Below are 6,007 nucleotides of genomic sequence, written 5' to 3'. Positions count from 1 at the left end.
CTTCCATAGTGATACTGCCTCGGAAACCCAAGGAGGGGTCGCTATGAGTCGGGGTCGACTCGACGGCACATAACAACAACAACAACATACTTTAACTAACTTAATTCTTACAATAGCCCTGTAAGGTCTGTGATGGTTAAGGTTTAGGTGTCAACTTGGCTAGGCCATGATTCTCAGTGGTTTGGCAGATAATATGTAATCATCCTCCATTTTGTGATCTGATGTGAGCAGCCAATCAATTGAAAGGGGGGTTTTCTTGGGGGTATGGCTTGCATCCAATATATAGGGATGATCTGGCAAAGCTTACTTTCTTTATCCTACATCTGACTCATCATCCTCTGAACTCTCGTTCTTGGGATGTGAGCCAGCTGCTTGCCATCAGACCTGCCAATTTTGGATTCATCAGCCTTCGCAACCATGTGAGCCTGACCCACAGATTTGGGAACTTGCCGGCCTCTACAACCACATGAGTCATTTCCTTGAAATAAATTTATGTATATATTTATATATTTTGCTCCTCTAGAGAACCTGGCCTAAGACAAGGTCCAAATTTGCCATTGAGTTGATTGAAACTCAGAATGACCCCAAGGTAGAACAGTCTCAAAGGATTTCCAAGGCTGCAATTTTTACAAAAGTAGATTGCCATATTTTTTTTCTTGCAGAATGACTGATGAATTGGAACCACTGACCTTTTGGTTAGCAGTTTAGCTCATACCCAGTGCACCACCACGTTTCCTCACTATAAGACAGATACTGCCTCGGAAACCCAAGGAGGGGTCGCTATGAGTTGGGGCCGACTCGAGGGCACATAACAACAACAACAACATTATTATTATTATCATAAGGAGCTCTGGTAGCACAATGCCTAAGGCATTTGACTGCTAACCAGGAGCTTTGTGGTTCAAACCACCAGCTGCTCTGCAGAAAGAAGATGGAGCAATCTACTTCTGTAAAGATTTGCCACCTTGGAAACCCAATGGGGGTTGCTATGAGTCAGAATCTACTAGATGGCAGTAGGTTTGGTTTGGTTTTATTACTATCATGGTCACTTTATAGAAAAGGAACTGAGGCACCAAAAGTTTAAGGACTTTGCCCAAGATCAAATAGCTAATAACTATCAGAGCCAAGTTTTAGACTCAAGCAGTTTGGCTTCAGAGCCCCTACCCTTAATCATTGTACTATGTGATGTTGTTGTGTGCTGTCGAGTCAGACCTGACTCATAGTGACCCCTCCTTGGGTTTCTGAGGCGGTATCACGACAGAAGTAGATTGCCCAACTTTCCTTCTGATGAGTGGCTGGTGGGTTTGAACTGCCAGCCTTTTGATTAGCAGTCAAGTGCCTTAGGCTCCTGTACTATGTGATACTTTTCTGTTATATTTGTTGTTTTTGTTGAGTTGGCTCTAACTTAAGGCAATCTTATGTATAACAGAATGAACCATTGCTCAGTCTTGCACCATCTTAGCAATTATTTCTATCATCTATTGTATATCGTGCATGAATTGGCATAGAAACCAGAATATTATCCCAAAATTAAAATTCTGTCAGATAAGAAAACTCAAACAATAAACCAAATTCTGGCTGCATGATAATCTTTATCCCTTGTGAACTTTTTTCAATAGTTGAAAACATTTTCAGAATTAAAAAAAAAAAGTGTGATTTAAACACAGGAAAAATGGATTTGAATGGAAAATTAATATTCTTTCCAGTGCTAAAGGATAGGGTTTCTGTTCCCATTTTGGGGCAATATCAATTATTTCTGGACATATCTGGATGGCAATGGAATAATCTGATGCTCTTATTATTCATAAGGTTTTCACTGGCCAATTCTTTGAGAAGTGGATGGCCTCTTCCTTTGCCTGAGTCTGTGTTGGTCTGGAAGCTCTGCTGAAACCTGTCTACCATGGGTGACCCTGCTAGTATTTGAAATACCAGTGGCATAGCCTCTAACCTCACAGTTACACCCAAGCCACCTCAGTATAACAAACTGACAGATGAATGGCAGACTTACGAATAGCAGTGAAATACTGTCTGATATATTACTGAAAAACTATGATTAGCCCTGATAAATTGTTTGATATAGTGCCAAAAGATAAGCCCCTGATGTAGGAAGACACTCAAATATGACTAGGGAAAAGCTGCTTCCTCAAAGTAGAGTCAAATTTACACACCAACTACCAAAGCAAAGATGAAGAAAGTAAAGATTTTTACCAACTTCTGCAGTCTGAAATTGTCCAAATATGCAATCAAGATGTATTGTTTATTACTGATGATTGGAATGCGAAAGTTGGAAGCAAACAAGAATCACTGATAGTTGGAAAATATGGCCTTGGTGATAGAAATGACACCTGAGATTGCATGACAGAATTTTGCAAGACCAAGGACATATTAGGAACTCTGGTGGTATAGTACTAAGACACTTGACTGCTAACCAAAAGGCTGGCAATTCAAACCCACCAGCCACTCCTTGGAAGGAAGATTGGGCAATCTCCTTCCATAGTGATACTGCCTCAGAAACCCAAGAAGGGGTCGCTATGAGTTGGAGTTGACTCGATGGCAGTGAGTTTGGTTTTGGTTAAGGAGTATTTGTTGCAGATATTTTTTTCAACAACATAAATGGCACACATGGACCTTGCCAAATGGAATATACAGGAATCAGATTGACTACATCTGTGGAAAGAGGCTATGGAGAAGCTCAATATCTTCAGCCAAAACAAGGCCAGGAGCTGACTGTGCAACAGACTATCAATTGCTCATATGCAAGTTCAAGTTGAAACTGAAGACAATTAAAGCAAGTCCACGAGAGCCAAAATATGACCTTGAATATGTCCCACCGGAATTTAGAGACCATCTGAAGAATAGATTTGACGTATTGAACACCAGTGACCAAAAACCAGAAGAATTGTGAAATGACATCAAGAACATCATCCATGAACAAAACAAAAGGTCATTAAGAGGACAGGAAAGGAAGAAAAGACCAAAATGAATTTCAGAAAAGACTCTGAAACTTGCTCTTGAATAGAGAGTAGCTAAAGCAAATGGAAGAAATGATAAGATAAAAGAGATGAACAGAAGATTTCAAAGAGCAGCTCGGGAAGACAAAGTCAATTACTATAATCAAATGTGCAAAGATCTGGAGTTGGAAGACCAGAAGGGAAGAACACTCTTAGCATTTCTCAAGCTGAAGGAACTGAAGAAAAATTTCAAGCCTCTAGTTGCAGTATTGAATGATTCTATGGGCAAAATATTGAATGATGCCAGAAACATCAAAAGAAGATGGAAGGAATACACAGAGTCACTGTACCAGAAAGAATTGGTTGATGTTCATCTATTTCAAGAGGTGGATATGATTAAGAACCAATGGTACTGAAGGAAGTAGTTGAAGTTGCACTGAAGGAATTGGCCAGAAACAAGGCTGCAGGAATTGACAGAATACCTGTTGAGATGTTTCAACGAATGGATGTTGTTCTGGAGTCACTTACTCATGTATGCCAAGAAATTTGAAAGACAGCTACCTGGCCAACTGACTGGAAGAGATCCATATTTGTTCCCATTCCAAACAAAAGTGATCCAACAGAAAGTGGAAATTATCAAACAATATCATTAATATCACACACAAGTAAAATTTTTCTGAAGATAATTAAAAAATGGTTGCAGTAGTATATTGACAGGGAACTTCCAGACATACAAGCTGGATTCAGAAGAGGATGTGGGATGAGGGATATCACTGCTGATATCAGATGGATCTTGGCTGAAAGCAAAGAATACCAGAAAGATGTTTACTTGTGTTTTATTGACTATGCAGAAGCATTTGACTGTGTGGATCATAACAAATTTTGGGTAACATTGAGAGGAATGAGAATTCCAGAAAACTTGCTTGTACTCACGAGGAACCTGTACATAGACCACAAGGTCTATGTACAGAAGAGGTCATTCGAACAGAACAAGGGGGTACTGCATAGTTTAAAATCAAGAAGGGAGTGTGTCAGGGTTCTATCCTTTCACCATACTTCTTCAATCTATATGCTGAGCAAATAATCCAAGAAACTGGATTATATGAGGAAGAATGTGGTGTCAGGATTGTAGGAAGACTCATCAACAACCTGTGGATATGCAGATGACACAACCTTGCTTGCTGAAAGTGAAGATGACTGGAAGCACTTACTAATGAAGATTAAACACTACAGTATGCAGTATGGATTGCACCTCAACATAAAGAAAACAAAAATCCTCACAACTGGACCAGTAAGCAGCATCATGATAAATGGTGACAAGATCAAAGTTGTCAAAGATTTAGTATTACTTGGTTCCACAATCAACACCAATGGGAGCAGCAGTCAGGAAATTAGAGGATGTATTGCATTAGGCAAATCTGCTGCAAAAGAACTCTTTAAAGTGCTGAGGAGCGAAAGTGTCTCTTTGAAGACTAAGGTGTGCCTAACCCAAACCATGGTGTTTTCAATAGACTCATATGCATATGAAAACTGGGCAATGAATAAGGAAGACCAAAGAAGAGCTGTTGCTTTTGAGCTGTGGTGTGGCATAGAATACTGAAAGTACTATAGACTCCCAGAAAAACAAGCAAATCTGTCCTGGAAGAAGTACAGCCAGAATGCTCCTTGGAGCAAGAATGGCCAGACTTCGTCTCACCTACTCTGATCATGTTGTCAAGAAGAGAGCACTCCCTGGAAAAGGATATCATGCTTGGTAAAGTGGAGGGTCAACAAAAAAGGGGAAGGCCCTCAACGGGATGGGTTGACCTAGTTCCTACAACAGTGGGTTCAAGTATAGCAAGGATTGTGAGGCTGGTACAGGACTGGGCAGTTTCATTCTGTTGTACATGGGGTCGCTGTGAGTCAGAGCCACCTGGATGGCACCTAATCACAACAGCTCTTATATATTTGTTGTTGTTAGTTGCTATCAAGTTGATTCTGACTCATGGTGACCCCATGTGCACAGAGTAAAACTGCTCTATAGGGTTTTCTTTTCTTTTTTATGATGAATAGTTTTTTTATTTGTGTGAAGAAAATATATTAACTATATTAAATGGAAACATGCTGTTTTGCCAATGCTGTCATTCTTTCTTCTGTTTTTCCCCCTTTGCTATGCAAACACACAGTTCTTTCTCTCATTTTTTGACCCCATTCCCCGACCTCCATTTTTCTACTGTAATTTATTGAAACCTCTCAAAGAAGTTGTGTACAGTTGTTTTCAATTCTTCTCCTTCCCAACCTCCTTTTTAATTTTAGTGAAAATATATGCAGCAAAAACTGCTCTCATTCTACAGTTTCTGTTGTTGTTATGTGCCACTGAGTCTAGACATGGTTATATTCTTCAGATTATGTCAACGTTTTCGTTATTTGTTCTAGTGTTTCTCTTATATTTACTTCATAGAGTTTTCAAGGTTTTGACTGTTCAGATGCAGATCTCCAGGCCTGTCTTCCCTAAGTGCCTCTGGGTAGGTTTGAACTGCCAACACTTTGGTTTACTAACACTTAACCCTATGTACCACCCAGGTGAATCTACATCACTGGATGGTTTAAGTTCTGCCTAGTTCTATGAAAAACATATTAAAGAGAGCTGCATTCGCCTCCCCCTCCAACTTTCCCAACAATTGTTTTCTTGCTTTTTTTTTTTTTTTTGCAATGGTTCTCATCTGTCCTCTGTGTTTGTTCTTAAGTACGTTTTCAGCATGGTACCACAAATAACTGATACTTTTTACAAGCATATAGGAAAGCCAATGGAATAGCAGAGGGTAAAGCATTACCAAGTTCTTTGCGAATTAAACAAACAAACAAAAACCCTAGATCAGTATTAAAATGCAAAAGTACACCAAAATATCCAAACTGACTGCCATTGATTCAGATCTGACTCATAGTAATCCCTCCTTGGGTTTCTGAGTTGGTATCACTAGGGAAGTAGATTGTCCAACCTTCCTTCCAAAGAGTGATTAGTGGGTTTGGACCACCAGCCTTCTGGTTAGCAGTCAAATGCCTTAGGCACTATGCCA

This window comes from Orycteropus afer, unplaced genomic scaffold, assembly GCF_000298275.1.
Source record: "Orycteropus afer afer isolate SDZICR_OR568_19922 unplaced genomic scaffold, OryAfe1.0 scaffold00043, whole genome shotgun sequence".
Taxonomy (NCBI): domain Eukaryota; kingdom Metazoa; phylum Chordata; class Mammalia; order Tubulidentata; family Orycteropodidae; genus Orycteropus; species Orycteropus afer.
Note: the sequence above shows the minus strand (reverse complement) of the source record.